The following is a 25991-nucleotide window of genomic DNA, read 5'->3' on the forward strand; positions in this document are numbered from 1 at the left end:
ATACTTTGATGTTTCCTTTGATTGTGTTAGTGTCCAAACATAATGTTGGATACAGGAAACAAGATAAATGCTTATTCATACCTGAATAGTTCCATTATCTTGTCGATATGTGACGAATTGGCAATAATTTTCTCCCTTTTGAATAGATCTTATGCATTTTCCTCTAGTTACCAAAACTATATATGATAGGAGAAGAGCCAGTCTAATAGTTGCATTTCCTTTCATTTTAAAAAACTTGAATTGGCAATTCCCTAATGACTATGAAACCTTACTTATAGGAGTATGGACCTATCACATATTTAAGGTCCCATCGCTGTAGACAATGAACTACAATTAATACCCCAAAGATCTATTTTATTATATGTATGTAGAAACCTTATTTATTGCATGAGATATGATAAGTATAGAGTTATCTTCTCCTCTTTTACAATCTATAACATTAATACAAAGGTATTAATTCCGTATGAAATTATGATACATTTAGTCCATATAAGATATTCTTAATTATGATAATACTGATTGAAAAAATATTAATTCAATTTGATTGCTTTTCTTTTACTTTACTTCATCTATTTTCATATTTATGTCGTTCATGCTTTCAATTTTTTTTCTTAATGCACGTCAGTATTCTAGTTCTACTAGGACATGGTCCGCAAGGAACAATTAATTTTTTTCGTTTCTCATATCCTCATGGCATGTCAACTGAGGTTTTGGGAAGTGATAAGGATGATATTCAGACATGTTATCACACCGGATTAATTAGCAGTCATTTTTTTGAACGTGTCCTTGGTTATCAAACTATAGAAGAACAAATGTACCTGCATGTAGGTGATGTTAGAAAACAATTTGCTCATCAAACTATCTTTGTTGCTTTGTATAAAATCTAATTATTCGTCAACACAGTTATGATTTCTTGTACGAAACAAGGCAATCCAATTAATAGTACTAAAATGGGCCTATGATAACAATTATATCACCATGATAATTTGTACGATAACTAATACTAATATTATAGTGTGTTATGTGGATGCCAACTCAACCGACTGTAGTCACATCGAGGTTTCAGTCGTCCAATTTGATGTTGTTGATTCTTGTACAAGGCAAAAATTGTTACGGTGATAATCACCGGACGAAGTACTAGAATTTTGTGACCCCACCATTGCCAAGTTCTAGTATTGTTGAGCCCTTTCTCGCCTAGTATCACATGGCTTTGAGTTTCATCCCTCAACTCTTCCTTCTGTCGTTCCCCTTTCTGTTGCTCAACCCTAGATGCACCAGGTACCAATTTAGTCCTAGGGATGGAAGGACACAAAAGAACAACCACATACAAATAACAATATAAATATTTGGTAGAATCATGAACCACCTCACCGCAAGATATGTGTGTTGCGGGGAGATGCATCGACATCTCCCGTGCATAACTACTCATCTAATCATGATCCATCAAACACATCGCCAAAAACCGATACAAGGCACAGCTTATATGCGTGGTCAAACTATCTTAAAATCGCTTTGTTCACAATTTTGAACGGAGGAGTAGAAGGCTATGGCCATGGTGGAATGAATCTAACATGTGGAAATGGAGTCTATGTTCGAAATGGTGAGAGGTTTTTTTATCCTTGTGGCATTTAGGAAAGAACTTATGTTCAACAAGGCGAAGGCACTGATGCTTAATAAGTATAGCAGAATTGCAAGATGCAACAAAGAATTGTATTGATCTCGTGGGACTGTAATATACAAGGTTACTGGGGTGTTGCAAGACATGCATGCGATCCAATTTATACAGATCTTTATTTTATATACTAGGGATACAGTTACAAGTACAATAGTAATGCAACTTGATATAAAACATGTGTTCAACAACCCTGTAGTCAGAACAACGTTGGAAGCAAGGTTTAGAATGGTATAAAACTTCTAGAACTCACTGGTTGGCAGCCCTTTGGAACGTGAAGAAAACAAGATTTTCAAGGAAGAAATGCAGATCAATCTCACCATGCGTTTTTTGCTGGTACTGAACCGGATTAGAGCACGTGTACATAACACTTTCTTTGCCACAATAAATCATAGTGGCTCGTATAGGAGAACGATGTGCATTTCCTGGAGTATTTGCCAGAGGCAACAAGATTTAGCAAAGCAATTTGCCAGTGCCGTATTGTAACACCCAGTGATTCACAGACTAGAAAACATATGTGTGCAAAAATCTGAAAAAATATGGCGCTTTCGATTAAATTTGTCAAAGTGATTGGAGTTTCTCTTATGTTTATGGAATTGAAATAGTTCATCAAATGAGTGCGATAAATTTTGACATGACCTTTGCTATAACTTTATTCTGGGTAAAGGTAGTTTGATTTATGGGTTAGATCAAATGGAGATATAAATAAAATGACCACACCTTATCAAAGGATCAAATACAAGATCTTTTCCATAGATCGTATCATGGTATTCCATACAACAACTCATGAATAAAAGTCAAGTACAAAGCAAACAAAAAGAAGTATAATAATAAAGTATTGGTATATCTTTTCCTTGTCAATTCCAATCAATACACATTCTTTAAATGAGGGTAGTGATCTAAATATCCATTGAAGTGCACTCATAATCTCTTGAGTTAAAGCGTAGTAAATAATTAAACCAACTTGGACGTGGTATAGTGTAACTCAACATTAGTTAGACTAGAAGAGTATCTTGACTTCAAGAGTGATACATGAGAATAGGATACATGGAGAGCATGTCAAGGAGATGTTACCAAGGAGTAACCCTAGGGAAATAAGTGGATTTACTTGAAAATTAAGTTGTCTTAGAGAAATAGATACTCTTAGGAGAATAGTGTGATACAAATGTATTCTTGTAGTGAACCTTGGTTAGCTAAGTGGACCCAAGCCACATGATCAAAGGATTAATTATAAAGATCATCGTTACGTCACATAGAGGGTTTGACACTTTGATATAAACTAGGAAGTTGTAGTGCGGCGACACGCCGCACGCGTAGGGCTGTCGTTAGGCGATCAATAAAATAATTAAATAACATTTTTCTAGAATAAAAGAGTGAAAAAGTGGTGGAAAATTTCAAAAATAGGTAGTAGCAGGTTTATTAGATAAAAGATGCGACAAACGATGTAGCAATTTTTCGAAAGCACTGCAAAAGGCAATGTTAGCGAACGGTTCAACTTTTTTTTTCTGATCGAAATATTGAAGAAACACCGCATCAAAAAATTTGTCCTGAACCACTGCATCGAAACATTATAGCCTCAATAGTGAGGCAATCAAGAAAAGAAAATAATGATATTTTAACGAATAAGAGAGGCGAGGAATCACGGAGCATTTCTATGACGCTATGGTAGACATGAAGATTTTTCTTGAATGAAGGAGGCGAAAAATAATGAATCATTTTTTTCTGATGCCCCAGGATAATCATAAGGAGATCAACAAAAAAGGTAAGTATTTCTCTCAAATAAAATAGGCCACAAATAATGAAGGACTGTTTTATCCCGATCGTGAGGCGACCAACAGAATAAAAGAGGCCATGGATAATAAACCATTTTTCTTACACCATGGCAAACGTTTGATTTTCTTCCGAATAAAAGAGGCGATGAATAATGGAGTATTTGTGTTAGACGCCATGATAGGCATTGGATGATCGTGAGGCAATTAAGAAAAGAACATAGTTGTATTGCGGCGACACGTCGCACCCATAGGATTATCGCTAGGTGATCCGTAAAAAATGTAGCAATAATTTTCCCGAATAAAAGAAACAACAAATAATAAAATATATTTTATTCGAAGTTACCGCAAAAAGAAGCCAGTTGTATGTTGTCCAAATAAAAGAAACGATGAATAGTGCATCAATTTTCTTGTCGAAGTTACTGGAAAAAGGAACGCCACGGTAGTAGAGGGTTCATTTTATTTCCATGTATGTAGGCGATCGGCGATGAAAAAAAAAGAGTAGTGTAGACATAAATCACCAAATTATTGTGATGCGATGAAAAAAGGTGATACTACTGCAGTAACACAACACTAGAATTGCAGTACCTAGAGTGGGGATAGTGCACACCGACATGGAGATAGTTTTTTCGAAAGATATATCATATTTTTCAGTTAAAAGAGGAGGTGGACAGTGAAATACTTTTTTTTAGAGTTTCTATAGAAGAAAGAGGTAGTTTCTTCTCCAGCCCAAATAGATGGCAGTATATTGTTAGTACTGCTACAAATTACTATCTCGTTCACCGTTGATGAAATAATGTTGCAAAATGACCGTATAAGAAGTAGGCAGCATTGTTGAGTAATTACAATCAAAGAATTACCGCTGAAGTTGGAGATATATACCGTAAAATCACAGTTAGAATATCCCAGCAAAATACTGTAGTGTGCAATGTTCATGGTTTGTACCAGGAAACTGAAAAGGAAACAATCTGCATGCAAACTGGTCATATTGTAGATGTGTTGTTTGTAGAAATTATTTTGACCATTGAACGAAAATCTAACAATCAAGGAATTCTAAAGCACTGTTCATGCACATATTTGTCAACACCCGGATTTTTAAGTCCAGATGCCTATTATGCCATGCATCGCAATCCCAGGAAGATTATTTTTGCGAGACATAACAGTTGAATATCATAGAGTCATCATTCATTACAACACCATAGTAGTCTTACAATAAAAAGGATCACATGACCCAGTCTCATTACAACACTTGATCTGTTGATCATTACATAACACGTAGCGGAAACGAAGTAGTAGTGGACTATCTATTCTACAGGCAACGCTTGATATTAGAAGAGGCTCCTTGTTGTCGTAGACGTCCTGTTGACCGTCATCTTCATACTACTGTTCAGCTTCATAGTCTGGCCATTTGAATAGCCAGGGACACAGCCGTGAGTACTTTCAAGTACTCGCAAACTAATACTAGTGTAAGCACTAACAGTTTGAGGGAAAGTATGTTAAGCTCTAGGTTATTTGCATAAAGCCAATTTTTAGTTCATAAACGCTTTAGTAAAAGACTCCTCATATGCTAACTAACTCAAGTGGGAACATTAGTGTCATTCCCACAACTCTGTTGTGATTCAACATCAAAGTCACCTTTCAAATTCAAACCATAAGTCACCCTTTTGTAAAAGTTCTGATGACGGAACAGTATGGCCTTTCCAACTGTCCATGACCGCGGACACGTCTATTCGAATAGGTCTACACTCAGCAGAGGTTGCACACTTGTGCCACAACATTTGATTACATCCGTCAAGGATAAACCTGAATAATCATAACTCAGTATGCGGATCATCAACCATTAACCTTTCACTTACACACCCCAGTATATACACCTCTCCCCATGAGCTTGGCCTCCCGGTGATATCCAACTGTTATCCCGGGAACTGCACAGGGCTTGGTTCGTACATTCACCTCATTTCACGTCATTTCACTTTTAACAGAGGCAGCCTCGGCATATCCTCTATGACGCTTGTTTAGAGGGAACCCATACTAAGACACATAAATTTCCAGCTAAAGCCTTACCCATAATCAGGTATTGTGGGGGTACTTAAGAATTGGAAGGGTATCGCATCCGAACCCAATCATCAGTTTTCATCAAAACACCATTTCATTCAAGTCACATTCACCTTCAAAATCTTTCAATGGAATGACTCATCATTCCAAGGTTTTCAAGGTCATTTCAAATCACTTGTTCCCATCTAGAGTAGTCACTTTTAATTTACCACTAGCAACTAGGCATGAGGGGTGCTAACTAGCTTATAGCATTCAAGGCTAACTTTGATACTCTTGTACTACTTCACAACTAGACTCAAGTTAACTATAAAAGTAATCTTGTAAAGCAAAGTAAAGCTTTGAGAGATAAAAACTAGGATTTGTAAAGGGAAACACAAATTAATAGAGCAATGGTGCCTTGCTCAAGGAGAGCTTTGCACTAAGGTAGCTTGCAATAATATTAGCTTGCCTTGGTTGGTGTACTGATCAAAGTGGTCTTCTTCTTCCTGGAAGTAGACCTCCTCCTCTTGGTACTCCTCGGTACTAGCATCTATTATCGAAATACGAGGAATACAATCACCAAACAAGTCTTAGGGCTATACTAAGCACGCACATGGTTCACACAAGCTATTATATCCTCACAACACTAATCAAAAAAGGGGGGTTGGCTTGTGTGTTAAGAAAACTTGTAAGAGAGAAATAATTTCCTCTCATTGAATCTTTTTACAATTTAATTTTCTTAAATAATAATAAGGTATGAATTCATGTTGATCAAGGTCAATACTTCATATCTACCATTTGGGGAAAATGATTTAAATGAGGTACTAACCCCATACAATTTAATCCTTACTCTTGCAACAATTTAATGTCTCTAAGTAATCCATTATGAGATGATATAGACCAAGTCAACACATCACTTTGAATTTCTTAGTACAATTTAAATAAGAGGAAACCTCTCATACTAATTAGGAAATAATTTTGGATAATTTAAATGGACTAGAAATAGCTACATATCATTCTCTTGCTCTAGTCCATGATCATACAAACAACTATGTGATGTTTTTACATAAACATGTAGACTATGTGAAATGTGATTTATGAGAGCTGGAATCAACTCAAAATAACTTAGGGTTGATTTTTAATAATTTTTTGAAGTTGGAAAAGGCCCTGCCTTGTTATTTTTGTCACATTAATGCTACAAATAAATTTGAGATGAGACCAGTGGGGTTGGATAGAGTTTTTCACTAGCTTTCCAACAACACCAAATTCATCAAATTTGGTTGGGTATATTTGATTCTATTAAATTTTGAAAATGGAACCAGTAAGCAAAATTATTTAACTGAAAATTCGAATTTTGAACTAACTGGGCCTGGCGGGAAACCTAAACGGGCTAAACACCGAAAAACCGAATGGGCCGGCCCAGCAGTGTGTCGCACACGCGGGCCGCCTGACAAGGTGGGGGCCACTCGTCAGCGGGTCTAACTCACCGAAACGGTACGCTGCTCGTGGGGCGTTGGATCAGGCGAGGATCTGACGGTGGAGCATCGTTGTCGTTGATGACCCACAAGTATAGGGGGTGTATCGTAGTATCTTCGATAAGTAAGAGTGTCGAACCCAACGAGGAGCAGAAGGTGTTGACAAGCAGTTTCGATGAAGGATTCACTGTAAATGCTCACAGACAAGTATTCAGGGGGTTTTGATGTAACATATGAATAAAGTACGAGTAAGTAAAGTGCGAGAGTAACAATTGCAGTGAGTGGCCCAATCCTTTTTAGCACAAAGGACAAGCCGGTTTGTTTACTTATAATGACCAAACGTTCTCGAGGACACACGGGATTTTAGTCTAGTGCTTTCGCTACATACGGCTAATTAATCTTCATTGTTTTGATAAGTGTTGTGTGGGTGAACCTGTGCTAATGTACCGCCCTTCCTAGGACTAATACATACTTGTGATTATACCCCTTGCAAGCATCCGCAACTACAAGAAAGTAATTAAGATAAATCTAACCACAGCCTTAAACTCTGAGATCCTGCTATCCTTCCTGCATCGATATACCAACGGGGGCTTAGGTTTCTGTCACTCCGGCAACCCCGCAATTGGCAAACGAGTACAAGATGCATTCCCCTAGGCCCATAAAGGTGAAGTGTCGTGTAGTCGACGTTCACACGACACCACTATAAGAATAACACCACAACTTAAATATCATAACATTGAATATTACTCAACCATACTTCACTACTAACATTTAGACTTCACCCATGTCCTCAAGAACTAAACGAACTACTCACGAGACATCATATGGAACATGATCAGAGGTGATATGATGATAAATAACAATATGAACATAAACCTTGGTTCAACGGTTTCACTCAATAGCATCAATAACAAGTAGAAATCGATACCGGGAGAGTTTCCCCTATCAAACAATCAAGATCAAACCCAAATTGCTACGGCGGTGACGATGTCCAGCCGGTGGAGACGGCGGTGATGATGGTGAAGATGATGATGATGGTGATGGAGATGATGTCCAACTTGATGGCGGTGACGGTGGCGTCGATTTCCCCCTCCTGGAGGGAATTTCCCCGGCGGATCTCAGCCCGCCGGAGAGCTCTTTTCTCTCTGGTCTTCTCCGCCCCGCAGAGGCAGCTGTAACTCTTCGTGAGGTACCCTCTGGAGCTTAGGTCTTCGGGACGAAGGAGTTCGCGAAGAAAAGGAGGCGAGAGGGGGCTGTGGGCCCCCTCCTCACAGGGCGGCGCGGCCAGGCCTTGGGCCGCGCCGGCCTATGGGGTGGTCCCACCTCGGGTCCCCTCAGCTCCCCCTTCTGGCTCACTTCGTCATCTGGAAAAATAGGATTTTTGGTATAATTTCCGTCAACTGTTGATCTTCCGAAATATTGCATTCTGACGGTGCTTTTTCCAGCAGAATCCTGGCTCCGGTGCTCGATCCTCCAATAATCACGAAACATGCAAAATAGATGAAATAACATAAGTATTATGTCCAAATATGAAATATATCAATGAATAACAGCAAATTATGATATAAAATAGTGATGCAAATTGGACGTATCTGTCGTCATCGACGAGAAGCGGGCGCTGGCATGGCGGAGGTAGGGGTCAGAGGCGAGCCTGGACTCCGGCGATCGACGACGTTGGTGCAGGGTGACGTTGCGGACGACGGCGAGGCAGCTGGTACCGACGGCGACTCCAATGGTGGCCGAAATTGACGACGCCCTTCTCAGCACCGTCGCGGGCTCCGACGACAAGTTGAACAGCTACGGTGAGAATTGGAGAGGGGAAAGAGGTTGAGGAAGCTCAGGGAGATGAGAGGAGATGAGTGGTGTGATAAATCCATCGCGGGAGGGCCTCCTTTTATAGCATCCAGGGGTGTCCGAGGCGCGGGAGTGAGGTCATCGGGGATGACGAGTCTATAGTGGCAGAGAGGTCCTGGCGATGACGCAGTCGAGTAGGCGATGTCGTGGCGGTCACGTCGAGCGTCAGCGCGCTGAAAACCGTGGTCTGTGGCGCTCGTCATCGTCCTCGCGTCCTCGTGCCCGTGGCGGATGGCGTCGGCCATGGCGACGGCGACAGGTCGAGCGCGAGCCAATGGGCGTGTCTATGTGGTTGCTGAGGTCACGGGGGTCCTTCTGGCGCAGGGAGAGAGCAAAGGGGTCAACGGAGTTGGTCGGGCGACATCATGCTCGTGCGCGTCTGTGGCGCTCGCCGTGCGCGCTCTGGCGTGGCATGGCACGCCTGGGCGTGTCTGGGCGTCGCGTGTTCGGGTGCTTGTTGGCTTCCTCTTGGCTCGGGAGCGTGTCCAGCGTGATCAGCAGGGAAAGGTGAATCTCCAGGACATGGTGGCGTGGCCTGGATGGGAGAGGAAAGGGAGTTGACCCGGAGAGGGGCATGATCACCTCGGCATGGTCATGTCCTTGCTCCAAACGTCACCAAACCGTGTCTCCAATGCATGGCCTTGTCTACTGGGTGCAAGGAGGGTCTGGTGATGACATAGGTTGAGGGTTGAGGCAAATGTCCACTGGATATTTGAATGTATGGAGTTGGCAGCACAAGGCACACAAGGTGCTCGACCAAATAGCCGCAAGAAAGTTATTTTGGAAAGTTTCAGTGAATTTTGGTGGGATTGATTTGACTAAGATTTGGAGCAGAGTGGTGGTGGTGGTGGTCAAATTTTAGTTGATTTGCAAAAAATCAAATTTGGCCTAATCTTGAATCTGCTTCAATGTTTCCACTTTGCTTGAGCATAACTTTGAATCCAGAGGGAGTTTGCAGGCGTGTTCTTGAGCAAAGTTGTTCTCCTTGATGAGGTCTTGGATGAGGTGCAAAGAGTTGGATTTGATTGGTTTAAGAATCTCTAACTACAGAGGCTCAAAGTGGGCATCATGCTAAAAATGGCAGATTTGACCATTAGTGCATGTGAGCTCATTTTGAATTCAAATTTGATTTGATTTGAGTTTATTTGATTCCAAACGTGTTAGTAAGTGTTTAGTAACATTCTCCAACTAATGGTGCAAGCCAAAATGGTCTAGGTTGAAGAATTTCAAAAATGGCATAAACCATATGTGAGAGTTTTGTGATTTTCTAACTTTTATTCTTTTCTTTTTGTTTTTGCTTTTCTTTGTGATCAAAAGGGATCAAGGGTAGGGTTTTAGTATATTGGTAAGAGTTGCAAGCACACATCGTGGCAATGTCACACAAATGCACCAATACTATGCATAGCACTATATGAAAAATAAAAGTTTTTGTTGGTTGCTAAATTTGAACTTTGGAAACCACCATTTCTCATTGATTGAAATTTGGGATGTTACAAACCCTTCCCCCTTACAAAAGATCTCGTCCCGAGATCTTAAAGAAAACTAGGTACTAAAGAGATCGGGGAATTCCTTCTTCATATCTTCTTCTCGCTCCCAAGTGGCTTCTTCTTCGGTATGATTGCTCCATTGAATCTTCAGGAACTTGATACTTCTGGTGCGGATGGTTCTGAAAGCTTCTTCCAGGATGCGAATAGGCACTTCGCGATACGTCAAGTCCTTGTTGATATCCACCGATCTGTGATCGATGTTCTTGAACACCTTCGTCTTATCCGGCACTTCTAAGCACTTCCGAAGTAGTGATATGTGAAACACATTGTGCACAGCGGACATTTCTTCCGGTAGTTCAAGCCGATATGAAACTTCTCCTCGGCAACTCAGAACTTTGAAGGGCCCGACATATCTGGGGGCAAGCTTTCCTCTGAGTTGGAATCTCTGCATTCCTTTGAGGGGTGACACTTTGAGATATACGAAGTCTCCGATATCGAAGTTCATCTCTCGGCGTCTCTTGTCGGTTTATACCCTTTAATTGCAGGTAATTAACCCATGGTCCTCTTATCTATATCGTCCTCGTGTGCGTCCGGACTTTATCCTGGAAAACGAGATCCTCTGACGTAGAGGCTAAAACTGCAGAGGGATCTAAAGGTATAATTGCTACACCACCATGGAGCATGGAGAGGCTATCCAATATCCACGCCAGGCACGTCGCACACACTGGCTGGGCGGTTGCCCCATTTTGTTTCCATTGAGTGGGCCACGTGGCGTTGTGTGATTATATCGGCCCAAAAATATCTTTGGCAGCCAAACGAGCGAACCAACCCTATCCCCACGTTTCCAATCCCCTCCTCTTTCGTCTCCTCCTCGAACCCGTTCTCGCGTGTCCACGCCTCCGCCCGCCGCCGGCTGGCGATTTCTCTCCCCAGCCCCTCCTCTCCCATTCGTTCCCTCCTCGCCTCTCCCTCCTCCGGTCGATCTCCCGTCGTCGACATAGCCGGCCGGGAGAAGCACCACCCTTGGGCGTAAGTGCTGCCTCCCATCATCGCCAAGCTCAGCCAGTAGCCGACTGTCGCCTCCCGTCGTCACCATGGCCGGCCAGTAACAGCCCTGGCCTTGGCGTGAGCGCCGTGTGCGGCTCAAGCGGGCCCCTGGGCTTGGGCGGGATATGGAATTTGTGAAGGCGGCCGCTGGTCCTTCTTATGGTGAAGAAGAGAAAGGGGTGCGGCCGCCGTTGTCACAGACACGAATGTGTAGAGGTCGATCCGCAGCCAGGCCTCCTTGCCGGACCACCGTCCTCACTGGCCCAAGCCAAACAAGGTATATTGCTTCTGCAGCGCCAGATGCAACATCTCCTTTAGCTTGGTCTAAGATTTGTTCGTTCTTATGTCTATTTCATCATAGCTTTGTTTCATATTTCGGTTTTTCGATTCTTCCTCCAATTAGTCATTAGTTTTTTGCATCAGATTTATGTTCATCTCAGCCCCCTTTCTTGGATCCTCGTGCCTGTTTTTCAGGTGCTCACGTTCGTGGTGCTCAGTGACTAGCCGATGGTGGTGTACTACCACTGGTGAGAACTAGGAGAAGGAAGAGGACAGAAAGAGAGATGGAGCGGCAAGACTACTTGATCCCAGGTTTCTCCCTCCCTCTCTCTCAATCTCACTGCCCCTCCCAGGGATTAGGTTCCCACTTGCGTGTGTTCTCTTGTGAAAGATAGCTCTTGCAGATGCAGGTCAAGATAAGAGAGAAGGGGCAAGTTCAGGTACACATCTTTGCATAGATCCCATCCACAATCTACATTAGTCCAAAGCCCTGGTTAATTTTCTGCTATCCTTTTGTTTGCTCATATACAATACATGATTCAGATTAGCACTCCCCCAGCGTATGTGAGTTGGCACACTAGGACTTGGGAAAGCTCAGCTCAGCCGTGGCCATGATGTGCCTCCCTTCTAAATTTTCAGATAAGTATTTTCTGATCAGGTGCATTTGATTAATTTGTCCTATATATGAGTGGATATTTAGTTCTGGTGAAAGTATGATTTATTGTTCATATCAAAATACATATGAGGCTAGGGCTCTGTAAGCACAAGATTGTGCTGAGCTTTATTTGTGGCTTGAAATTTAGATAGTTGCATGGATAAGTTCATACATGACATACAGTCATAATCATTTGCAAATTTTGTGTCTTTTAATGTTTCCAAATAATTTTCTGCTGCATAAAGACTTTCCAACGTCTTCATGTATTGTGACATATATGTTAATGTTCCTAATGATATGCTCGGTGCTTAGCATTAAAGAGGGTGTTTTTATGGAACAACCAGAGAGGAGGAAAGGCTCGCTCGGCAAGGTCCATGGCATGCTAGCATTGGCAAAATAAATGTTTACATATTTCTTTTGTGGAGGACGTCGCCCGGCAGCAGGCTTCTTGTTGTCTTACACGTCTTCTCCCCATGCCACCAGATTTATAAGCAACGCCACATTGCTTCTCTTCGCTGGTTCTTGCAGTAGTACCCATGTAAATATATTTGACTGAATGGATAATTCAAGTTTGAGAATATGAATTGTTCCCTTGCAAAGATATGTTTTTCTTATCAACGTTATGTTGTATTATAAAAAATCATTGTTTCAGATTCATCAGGCGTTATTTCGCTAGATTGTTACCCTATGAATTGGGATCATTGTTTTCTTATACCTAGAATTTTTATCTGACAGGTTATTTGTGATATTGCAACCAAATCTGATGTGCACCAGTGTTTGAATATGACCTTTTCATCGAAGAAGCTAACTTGTCTTGCTAGAAAGAGTATACCACAGCAAATCATATGCAGTCCAAAGGATACCGTGGTACATCACATTGCTTCTCTTTGGTTTTTCTTGCAATAGTAGCGTTGAAAATACAATTCACTACAACAACAACAACCAAGCCTTTCAGTCCCAAACAAGTTGGGATAGGCTAGAGTTGAAACCCATAAGATCTCGAAGCCAAGTCATGGTTCCGGAACGTGGATAGCTAACTTCCACGCACCCCTATCCATGGCTAAATCTTTGTCGATATTCCAAACCTTCAGGTCTCTCTTAACGGACTCCTCCCATGTCAAGTTTGGTCTACCACGACCCCTCTTAACATTCTCATCACGCTTTATCCGTCCGCTATGCACTGGCGCTTCCGGAGGCCTCCGTTGGATATGTCCAAACCATCTGAGACGATGTTGGACCAGCTTCTCTTCAATCGGTGCTACCCCAACTCTCTCCCGTATATTGTCGTTCCGTACCCGATCCTTTCTTGTGTGACCACATATCCATCTCAACATGCGCATCTCTGCTACACTTAACTGTTGGATATGTCGTCTCTTCGTTGGCCAACACTCAGCGCCATACAACATCGCAGGTCGGATAGCTGTCCTATAAAACCTACCTTTTAGCTTTTGTGGCACTCTCTTGTCACAGAGTACGCCAGAAGCTTGGCGCCACTTCATCCAACCAGCCTTGATTCGGTGGCCCACATCTTCATCGATATCGCCATCCTTCTGCAACATGGACCCCAAATATCGAAAAGTGTCTCTCTCCGGTACCACCTGCCCATCAAGGCTAACCTCACCCTCCTCGTTCCTAGTAGAACTGAAACTGCACCTCATGTATTCAGTTTTAGTTCTACTAAGCCTAAAACCTTTCGATTCGAGAGTTCGCCTCCACAACTCTAACTCTCTATTAACCCCCGTTCGGCTATCATCGACTAGCACCACATCATCCGCAAAGAGCATACACCATGGGATGTCTCCTTGTATATCCCTTGTGACCTCATCCATCACCAAATCAAAAAGATAAGGGCTCAAAGCTGACCCTTGGTGTAGCCCTATTCTAATTGGAAAGTCATCAGTGTCGCCATCGCTTGTTCGAACACTAGTCACAACATTATCATACATATCCTTGATGAGGGTAATGTACTTTATTGGGACTTTGTGTTTCTCCAAGGCCCACCACATGACATTCCGAGGTATCTAATAACCCACAAGTATAGGGGATCGCAGCAGTCTTCGAGGGTAGTATAACCCAATTTATTGATTCGACACAAGGGGAGACAAAGAACACTTGGAAGCCTTAACAGCGGAGTTGTCAATTCAGCTGCACCTGGAAACAAACTTGCTCGCAAGAGTTTATCAGTAGTAACAGTTTTATAGCAGTAGCAGTAGTGAAATAACAGCAGCAGAGTAACAAAGACAGCAGTAGTGATTATAGTAAACAGCAGGATTAAAATACTGTAGGCACGGGGACGGATGACGGGCGTTGCATGGATGAGAGAAACTCATGTAACAATCATAGCAGGGCATTTGCAGATAATAATAAAACGGTGTCCAAGTACAAAGCAATCAATAGGCATGTGTTCCAATTATAGTCGTACGTGCTCGCAATGAGAAACTTGCACAACATCTTTTGTCCTACCAGCCGGTGGCAGCCGGGCCTCAAGGGAAACTACTGGATATTAAGGTACTCCTTTTAATAGAGTACCGGAGCAAAGCATTAACACTCCGTGAACACATGTGATCCTCACATCGCTACCATTCCCTCCAGTTGTCCCGATTTCTGTCACTTCGGGGCCATCGGTTCCGGACAGCCACATGTGTATACAACTTGCAGGTAAGATCAATAAACAATGAATATCATGATGAAACAATAACATGTTCAGATCTGAGATCATGGCACTCGGGCCCTAGTGACAAGCATTAAGCATAACAAGTTGCAACAATATCATCAAAGTACCAATTACGGACACTAGGCACTATGCCCTAACAATCTTATGCTATTACATGACCAATCTCATCCAATCCCTACCATCCCCTTCGGCCTACAGCGTGGGAATTACTCACGCATGGATGGGGGAAGCATGGCTGGTTGATGGAGAGGCGTCGGTGGTGATGATGGCGATGATCTCCTCGAATTCCCTGTCCCGGCGGAGTGCCAGAACGGAGACTTCTGGCTCCCGAGACGGAGTTTCGCGATGTGGCGGCGTTCTGGAGGCTTTCTGGCGATTTCGACTTCTCCCCGTGCGTTTTTAGGTCGAAGGCAATTTATAGTCCGAAGGAGGGCGTCGGAGGCCGGCCGAGGGGGCCACACCATAGGGCCGCGCGGGCCCCCCTAGGCCGCGCCGCCTTATGGTGTGGGGCCCTCGGGCCTCCACCTTACTTGTCCTTCTGGCTCCGTCGATTCGGGACAATAGGGCCTTCTGCATAAATTCCGAGGATTTTCCCGAAAGTTGGATTTCTGCACAAAAACGAGACACCAGAACAGTTCTGCTGAAAACAGCGTTAGTCCGTGTTAGTTGCATCCAAAATACACAAATTAGAGGCAAAACAATAGCAAAAGTGTTCGGGAAAGTAGATACGTTTTGGACGTATCAACTCCCCCCAAGCTTAGCTTATTGCTTGTCCTCAAGCAATTCAGTTAACAACTGAGCGATAAAAGAACTTTCATGAACACATTTGCTCATATGATGTATATATTCTCATGCTATGGCTAATACTTAAGCAGTTCATAATGAGATACATGCAAATAAGATCATCTAACAGCTATGTCAATCATGGAGAGGTACCAACAATTAATAATAAGCATCATGAATCATGTATATAAGCAGGATTGCAATGTTCATAAGAGAGCATGATAAAGTGGTATCTCGCTTGCCCGTATTTGATCGGCAAAACATAAATGCCCAGGCACCTCTGGAGTTCATAGAAAGACTAGAAGTAGTGATTGTCAAAGATAAAAGCATCAAAGTTATACCACAATCAATCATATTTTGAGACAAGCATATTATACTAAGAATGACAGTTGTGCTCTCAAGATAGTGCTCAAAGAAATAATGGAGACACAACATAAAAGTAAAAGATTGACCCTTCGCAGAGGGAAGCAGGGATTAACATGCGCTAGAGCTTTTCATTTTTGAAATCAGGAGTAAAATTATTTTGAGAGGTGTTTGTCATTGTCAACGAATGGTAATGGGTACACCAACTACCTCGCCAACCGGACTCCCAAGAGCGGCTCCCATGAATTATTTGCATGTTTATGTGGCACTCCTTCCAACCTTTCTTACACAAACCATGGCTAACCGAATCCTCGGGTGCCTGCCAACAATCACATACCATGAAGGAGTGCCTTTTTATTTTAGTTTTATTATGATGATGACACTCTCCCCAACCTTTGCTTACACAAGCCATGGCTAACCGAATCCTTCGGGTGCCGTCCAACAATCACAAACCATGGAGGAGTGTCTATTTAAGTTAATTAATTTGGGACTGGGAATCCCATTGCCAGCTCTTTTTGCAAAATTATTGGATAAGCGGATGTGCCACTAGTCCATATGAGAGTCCGTCAAAAGTAAATGACAAGGTTGAAAGCTAAACACCACATACTTCCTCATGAGCTATGAAACATAAACACAAACTGAGAAGCATTTTGAAGGTTTTAAAGGTAGTGCATGAGAATTTACTTGGAATGGTTTGAAATGCCATGCATAGGTATTTATGGTGGACACTTTGGAACAACTTGGTTTTCAGGTGTTTGGAAGCACGAGCCGCGTTCCCGCTCGGTACAAGTGAAGGCTAGCAAAAGACTAGGGAGCGACAAATCAAGAGAGCAGTAACTGTCATAATCATGCTTGCGGCAAAATAAATTAACGGAGGCATAAAAGTGATACAAGAACTCTGAAGCAATATAAATCATCGAGGCTTAATTGACTTTGGTTCAGTCATATGCATGCGTGAGCATGTGCCAAGTCGATATAAATGAATTATTCAGAGGAGGATACCACAATGCCATACTTACTTATGAATAAAACAATGCAAGCAAACATCCATGACATGCTACTCATATTAATAAATTGGAGCTAAACATGAGAGATCATAAACTACTAGACTTTCTCAAATAACATATACCTCACATGAACCAACTAAGCATGCTCACATGGATGAGTATATGTACAAAAATGAAAACAAATAGAGTTCATACCAACCTCTCACCACAATCCAATTGTCGTAGATCGTCATTATTGCCTTTCACTTGTGTAGCTTGGATAATATGAAATGAAAACCACGCTCCAGCCATCGAAGACCATTGAACTCAAGATGAACTTTACAAACCAAAGAAGAATAGCAAATATTTTTGGTGTTTTCGAATTAGAAACAAGAACAAAAGGAAACAAGCAAACAAAGCAAAATCTTTTTGGGTTTTCTTATAGCAAACTAGCAATAGCAAATAAAGCGAAACAAATGCAAGAAACCAAAGCAAACAAATGATGAAGAGAAACAACAGAAATATTTTTGGTATTTTTGTGTTTTGGGAAAAAAACAAAGCAAAAACAAGAAATGGCAAACTAGAAAACTCACATAAACACAAAGCAGCAGAAATTCGTCAAACTTGACAGCAGTACAGTACTCGATTTTTAATAAATTCTTCCACTGCTCAAATCGAAAAGTATTCAACTAATGAAAGTTAGATAACAACATGGGGAACACGCACAAAAATTGGCTTCGCAAAATACCTTTCTGGCTATTTTTAAGAATTTTTACGGTAACAGTCCAGAATCTGTTTTCAGGCAGCACTTCCCCAAATATCATCTTCCTCTTATTAGAAAACCACTCAAACAAACAAAACAAGTATATACAAGTATCCAGCAATCATAATATGCAAAGAATGAGTGATGCCGGTATACCTCCCCCCAAGCTTAGGCTTTTGGCCTAAGTGGAGTTCAATCCCATCGAGACCATGAGGTGGTATCTCCGTAGTACGACGAAGATGGATCATATTCCGGGCATGTGCTAGAAGAAGCACCCGGATACGTGACGGTGTAGTCGTAGGAGGGCTCGGCGTCCTCGGAGTCGTGCTGCTGGTGGAAGTCTTGTATCTTCATATGTTCATCCACCTCCTCCTTAGTGCACGACCATGATTGCCTGTCAATACTGAACAAACCTGGTTGGGGAAGAGGGATTTCCTTCTCATCCCCGTCAGCAAACAACATTCTATAGACCATATTATCTAAAGTAGAATCAGCGGTAACAAAATGATGACTCTTCATAGCAGCAATATCGAGTCTCCTAGGGGTCAATGGCACATCATTAGGATCAAGAGGGAGTCTTAAATATGTTAAAACGCGCAGTGCAATAGTTCCTCCAAAAATAGGCCCCCTATTAGACAGGCGGCGAGCAATAAGAGAACCAAGGTGATAAGATGTCCGACCAGTAAGTGCAATATTCAAGAAAGCAAGATGGTAACTAGAAATATTGCTAGTGTTCTCCCACCAAGAATGCTAGTAGCAATGTAATATGCAAAATACTTAATGGCGGGGAGTTGAATGTTCCTTATCTTGCCACGCTGAATGGTGCGACAATCATCATCGGTGATCCCTCGATAGAGCTCCAACAAGTCCCGGGGGTTGTCATCAATCCTCCTTGCTGCACCTACAGGGGCAATATCCAATGCACGACAAAAATCTTCCAATTCCATAGTAACAGGATTACCATAGATCTTGAATGCAACTGTCGGCTCGTATTGCGTGTTGTTGAACTTGAAGCTCTCGACGAAAATTTTGGTGAGCATGTAGTATTGCTCCCTTTCGTCTCCCACGTAGGTGGTTAAGCCCGCCCTATTGACAAGGGTGAAGAAATCCTCCAATATCCCTGCATTTCTCAGAAAATCATAGCATGGAAAAGACGAAGCATTAGGAGCCCCGTTGTCCTCTTCGGGCGCGAAGCTAGGCGCGATGATATCCTCATTGTACGATCGCCTAAGCCGGGTGGCGGCCCTAGAAGGCCTCCCGGTGCTGGTTGTTCCTCTCTTGAACAACTCTCCAAAGTTGAACTTCTTCATCTTTCTTTTCTGAAATTTTTCAACAAGTGATATAAAACTTGATTTGGTGACATATAATCAAGGGGAACTACTATAGGAACTTGCTAGAGTACTAATCATGCATCAAAACTAGTTTATACAACTTAGAACAAGCATGCAAGCTCACTAAACATGTTACCTATAGCAGCAAAATACTCAAGATATACTCAACCAAACAAAATTCTATTGGATAGGCGGAGGAGTCACATACCGGAGAGCAAATGTGCCAAATTTCAGACAGAAATCTGGGCTGAGCAAAGAGATCGAAAAATCCTGAGCTCTTGAGCAAAAACGCGAGTGAGAGAAAGCTGGTTCGAGTTTTTTCGGGAGAGAGAAGATGCTGGGAGAAAGAGATGCTAAAGTGGGGCAAGGAGGGGCCCACACCACAGGGTGGCGCGCCCCCCTCCTTGGCCGCGCCGGCTGGTGGTGTGGCACCCTGGGGTGCCCCACAGGTCATCCTCTGGTGCTCCCAGGTGCCTCTTCGAAAAATAGGACCAACGGTATAATTTTTGTGAATTTTTGAAAACTTCGAAAAATGCACATTTCTGGGTATTAAGTTTATTACTACTGGCCAGGAAAATTTTTGAAAACTCTAATCAACTAAGGAACTTTGCAAATCAAAAGTGCTACAGCAAATAAAACAAGTGGAGGAAGAAAGAAATGTTGTTTACCGCCTCTATGCATATAAAAGGTATTCGTTAACAAGGTTGATCAAGTCTTGCCACCGAATAATTTTTACATAACATAAGAAGAAATAAACCTCAAATCAATCATGTTACCTTGAATTGTATTGATATGGATCCAATCATAAGATTTTGATAACCTTCTTTAGGCTCATATATAGGACAATCGATAGTTCCAATTTTGATAGTTCTCACATTAGAAATAGTATTGACTCCACATACTTTGTCAATCCTCTTGGGGAAATAGACAGTGTGCTCCTTATCATCAACCTTGAAAGTAACCTTCCCTTTATTGCAATCAATAACAGCCTCTGCGGTGTTAAGAAAAGGTCTCCCAAGAATAATAGACATATTATCATCTTCAGGCATTTCCAACACAACAAAATCAGTTAATATCAAGCAGTTATTAGTAACTTGAACAGGAACATCCTCACATATACCAACAGGAATAGCAGTAGATTTATCAGCCATTTGCAAAGATATATCAGTAGGTATCAACTTATCTAGATAAAGTCTCTTATAAAGAGAAAAAAGCATAACACTAACACCGGCTCCCAAGTCACATAGAGCAGTTTTAACATAATTATTCTTGATAGAACAAGGAATAGTAGGTATACTTGGGTCGCCCAACTTCTTTGGCACTTTGCCATTGAAAGAGTAATTAGCAAGCATAGTGGAAATCTCCTCATTTGGGATTTTCCTTTTGTTAGTAACAATATCTTTCATATACTTTGAATAAGGAGGCAATTTAATAGCATCAGTCAAAGGGATTTGCAAGAATAAAGGTTTCATCCAATCACAGAATTTATTATAGTGTTCTTCTTCCTTTGATTTTAGTTTCTTAGCAGGAAAAGGCATTTGCTTTTGCACCCAAGGTTCTCTTTCATTACCATGTTTCTTAGCAATAAAATCTTCTTTAGTATACTTTTTATTTTTATCATGCTTTTCAGGTTCATCTTCTACCTCTTCTTTATCAGAAGCATTATTCTTATCATTATCATTATCATTATGATGTTCATTACCACTTTCAGTTTCAGCATCGGAAATAGAAATACTATTAGGATCATTAACAGGTTCAGAGGATTCTACAACATTTTTATGTTTCTTCTTCTTTTTCTTCTTAGAAGGAGCACTAGGTTCAATGCGTTGAGAATCTTGTTCAATTCTTTTGGGGTGCCCTTCAGGATATAGAGGATCCTGGGTAGAGACACCACCTCTAGTTGTTACTTCATAAGCATGTTTCTCTTTAGAATTATTATTTAGCAAGTCATTTTGCACTTTAGTGAGTTGATCAATTTGAGTTTGAATCATTTGAAAATGTTTAACAAGCACCTTAACATCATTGGAGGTTCTCTCCACAATATCATGCAAATTGCTAATAGCTTGAGAATTTTCCATTAGATGATTCTCTACTCTCATATTAAAATTTTCTTGCTTAACAATATAATTATCAAACTCATCTAAGCATTGCGCAGGAGGTTTTGAATACGGAATATCTTCCCTAGTAAAGCGTTGAAGGGAGTTTACCTCAATCATGGGCGAAGGGGGAATTATCTCACATATATCTTCTATAGGAGGTAGATTCTTCACATCTTCGGATTTAATACCTTTCTCCTTGAGAGACTTCTTAGCTTCCCGCATATCATCATCATTCAATTCAATTAAACCCCTCTTCTTCAATATTGGCGTTGGAGTTGGTTCAGGTGTTTCCCAATCATCATGATTCCGGCTTATTCTAGCCAATAAATCTTCAGCTTCTTCTGGAGTTCTTTTCCTGAAAACACAACCAGCACAACTATCCAAATATGCTCTAGATTCAATGGTTAGTCCACTATAAAATATATCAAGTAGATCATTCTTTTCTAAATCATGTCCAAGTCGAGCTCTGATAAGAGAACAAAATCTTGCCCATGCCGCAGGCAATTTCTCTTCATCTCCCTGATCAAATCTGTAAATTCTCTGTAAAGCAGCATGTTGAGCACTAGCAGGAAAGTATTTTCGAAAGAAAACATCACGCAACTCAGTTGGATTTTTAATAGAACCAGGAGGCAAATTATTATACCAAGTTTTAGCGTCATCCTTTAATGAGAAAGGAAAAATTTTAGCGACAAAGTAAGTACGCATCTTGACATCATCAGAAAACAAGCTACTCATAGAAGAAAGTTCAATCATGTGTTCTACAGCACTTTCTTTTTCAGTACCACAAAAGGGTGTTTTCTCTACAATAGCTATATGAGATAGATCAAGAGAAAAATCATAATCTTTATCCTTAATGCATATAGGAGATGTGGCAAATTCAGGATCAGGAGACAGCTTATGTCTAACAGTATATTGTGCGAGAAACTTTTTAATGTTTCTTGCATCAGTAATAGAATTGCATTTATCAATAAAATCATCATTAAGCTCCACATAATCTTCATCAGGATCATCACTAAAATAATCAAGTTCAGGTGAACTAACAGGTGTAGTGGCATTTTCATTAGGAGTTTCAACATTTTCAATTTGTCTAGACCTAGCAATTGTAGCATCTAGAAAGGATCCCAACGAACCACTATCATCAAGTACAGCAGAAACATTATCAATATTATGAGAGTTTTCAGATTCAGCAGACGTACCAGCTTGTGGCGGTGAAACAAGTTGACTTATCACAGATGGTGAATCAAGTGTAGCAGAGGTACTCAGAATTGTACCTTTTCTTGTAGTGGATGGTAATATGGCGACTTTAGAATCGCGAGGTTTACCCATGATGGAGAATTTGCAGCGAACAATATTAATCCAAGTGAACTTCCAAATAAAGCTATGCTCCCCGGCAACGGCGCCAGAAAATGGTCTTGATAACCCACAAGTATAGGGGATCGCAGCAGTCTTCGAGGGTAGTATAACCCAATTTATTGATTCGACACAAGGGGAGACAAAGAACACTTGAAAGCCTTAACAGCGGAGTTGTCAATTCAGCTGCACCTGGAAACAGACTTGCTCGCAAGAGTTTATCAGTAGTAACAGTTTTATAGCAGTAGCAGTAGTGAAATAACAGCAGCAGAGTAACAAAGACAGCAATAGTGATTATAGTAAACAGCAGGATTAAAATACTGTAGGCACGGGGACGGATGACGGACGTTGCATGGATGAGAGAAACTCATGTAACAATCATAGCAGGGCATTTGCAGATAATAATAAAATGGTGTCCAAGTACAAAGCAATCAATAGGCATGTGTTCCAATTATAGTCGTACGTGCTCGCAATGAGAAACTTGCATAACATCTTTTGTCCTACCAGCCGGTGGCAGCCGGGCCTCAAGGGAAACTACTGGATATTAAGGTACTCCTTTTAATAGAGTACCGGAGCAAAGCATTAACACTCCGTGAACACATGTGATCCTCACATCGCTACCATTCCCTCCGGTTGTCCCGATTTCTGTCACTTCGGGGCCATCGGTTCCGGACAGCGACATGTGTATACAACTTGCAGGTAAGATCAATAAACAATGAATATCATGATGAAACAATAACATGTTCAGATCTGAGATCATGGCACTCGGGCCCTAGTGACAAGCATTAAGCATAACAAGTTGCAACAATATCATCAAAGTACCAATTACGGACACTAGGCACTATGCCCTAACAATCTTATGCTATTACATGACCAAATCTCATCCAATCCCTACCATCCCCTTCTGCCTACAGCGTGGGAATTACTCACACATGGATGGGGGAAGTATGGCTGGTTGATGGAGAGGCGTCGGTGGTGATGATGGCGATGATCTCCTCCAATTCCCCGTCCCGGCGGAGTGCCAGAACGGAGACTTCTGGCTCCCAAGACGGAGTTTCGCGATGTGGCGGCGTTCTGGAGGCTTTCTGGCGATTTCGACTTCTCCCCGTGCGTTTTTAGGTCGAAGGCAATTTATAGTCCGAAGGAGGGCGTCGGAGGCCGGCCGAGGGGGCCACACCATAGGGCTGCGCGGGCCCCCCCTAGGCCGCGCCGCCTTATGGTGTGGGGCCCTCGGGCCTCCACCTTACTTGTCCTTCTGGCTCCGTCAGTATTCTGGGAAAATAGGGCATTCTGCATAAATTCCGAGGATTTTCCCGAAAGTTGGATTTCTGCACAAAAACGAGACACCAGAACAGTTCTGCTGAAAACAGCGTTAGTCCGTGTTAGTTGCATCCAAAATACACAAATTAGAGGCAAAACAATAGCAAAAGTGTTCGGGAAAGTAGATACGTTTTGGACGTACCAGTATCTTATCATAGGCCTTCTCCAAATCAATGAACACCATATGAAGGTCCTTCTTTTGCTCCCTGTATCTCTCCATCAGCTGTCGTACCAAGAAGATGGCTTCCATGGTAGACCTCCCAGGCATGAAACCAAATTGTTTTTTGGTCACGCTTGTCAACCTTCTTAAGCGGTGCTCAATGACTCTCTCCCATAGCTTCATAGTATGGCTCATCAGCTTGATTCCACGGTAATTAGTACAACTTTGAACATCCCCCTTGTTCTTGAAGATTGGTACTAAAATACTCCGCCTCCATTCTTCGGGCATCTTGTTTGACCGAAAAATGAGGTTGAAAAGCTTAGTTAGTCATACTATCGCTATGTCTCCAAGGCCTCTCCACGCCTCGATGGGGATACCATCAGGACCCATCGCCTTGCCGCCTTTCATCCTCCTTAATGCCTCCTTAACCTCAGACTCCTGGATACGTCGCACAAAGCACATGCTGGTATCATCAGAGGAGTCATCTAGCTCAATGCTAGAGCTCTCAGCTTCTCCATTGTAAAGGTTGTCAAAGTACTCCCGCCATCTACGCTTGATTGCCTCATCCTTCACAAGAAGCTGATCAACTCCGTCCTTGATGCATTTGACTTCGTTGATGTCCCTCGTCTTCCTCTCTCTAAACTTGGCCATCTTATAGATGTCCCTTTCGCCTTCCTTCGTGTTTAAACGTTGGTAGAGGTCCTCATACGCCCGACCCCTTGCTTCACTCACCGCCCGCTTTGTAGCCTTCTTCGCCACCTTGTACTTCTCCATGTTAGCTGCACTCCTGTCCAGATATAGGCATCTGAAACAGTCCTTTTTCTCCCTAATAACCTTCTGGACCTCATCGTTCCACCACCAGGTATCCTTAGCTTACCTTCTACTTCCCTTAGTCACCCCAAACTCCTCTATAGCGACCTTCCGCAAGCAGGTCGCCATACTCGTCCACATCATGTTTGCATCGCCTCCTTCCTCCCAAGGGCCCTCCTTAATAACCCTCTCCCTGAAAGCCTGGGATGCCTCACCCTTGAGCTTCCACCACTTTGTTCTAGCGACTTTGGCGCGCTTACCCCGCTGGACAGGGATCCTAAAGCGAAAGTCAGCAACCACCAGCTTCTGTTGAGGGACAACACTCTCTCCAGGTATCACCTTACAATCAATGCAGGCGCGTCTGTCTTCTCTTCTAGAGAGGACAAAATCAATCTGGCTAGAGTGTAGACCACTACTGAACGTCACTAGATGGGATTCTCTCTTCCTAAAGAGCGTGTTAGCTACGACCATGTCATAGGCTAGAGCAAAGCTCGGGACATCTTCTCCTTCTTGGTTCCTAATGCCATAGCCAAAGCCCCCATGCACCGTTTCAAAACCTGTGTTAGATGTACCCACATGGCCATTGAGGTCTCCTCCTATGAAGAGCTTCTCAGCAATAGGTACCCTCCTAACCAAGTCCTCCAGGCCTTCCCAGAACTCCATCTTGGTGCTCTCATTGTGGCCTACTTGTGGGGCATACGCGCTGATAACATTGAGGACTAAGTCCCCAACAACCAGCTTGACTAGGATCATCCGGTCCCCTTGCCTCTTGACATCCACAACTCCATCCCTGAGGCTCTTATTGACCAAGATGCCTACTCCATTTTTGTTTGAAGTTGTCCCCATATACCACAACTTGAAAATACAATTCACTAAATGAACATTTATGTGAACTGTTCCTTTGCAAAGATATGTAGATCTTCTTATTATCAATGCCATGTTGTTCGATCAGAAATCTTGGTTTCAGATGCCCTATGCATTAATTGGCTAGATCTTCACCATGATGATTGGGCTTCAGAAGCTACTATTCAGGCACTTTATTTACATTTGAATTTCAATACATAATAGTTGAGTTTGTCT

General features: G+C 42.1%; 1 long non-coding RNA gene across 2 annotated transcripts in view; it reads left to right on the forward strand.

Moving 5' to 3' along the window:
• Nucleotides 1-11149: 11149 nt before the first annotated feature.
• The window catches only part of LOC127305113 (uncharacterized), a 29306-nt gene continuing 14464 nt past the window's right edge, over nucleotides 11150-25991 (forward strand). For both annotated transcript variants that reach the window (XR_011746169.1, XR_007853675.2), the window contains exons 1-4: nucleotides 11150-11615; nucleotides 11813-11929; nucleotides 12022-12057; nucleotides 12161-13139. This is a non-coding gene — a long non-coding RNA (uncharacterized lncRNA). The remainder of the gene's footprint in view (nucleotides 11616-11812; nucleotides 11930-12021; nucleotides 12058-12160; nucleotides 13140-25991) is intronic.

This window comes from Lolium perenne, chromosome 6 (genome assembly GCF_019359855.2).
Source record: "Lolium perenne isolate Kyuss_39 chromosome 6, Kyuss_2.0, whole genome shotgun sequence".
Lineage (NCBI taxonomy): Eukaryota > Viridiplantae > Streptophyta > Magnoliopsida > Poales > Poaceae > Lolium > Lolium perenne.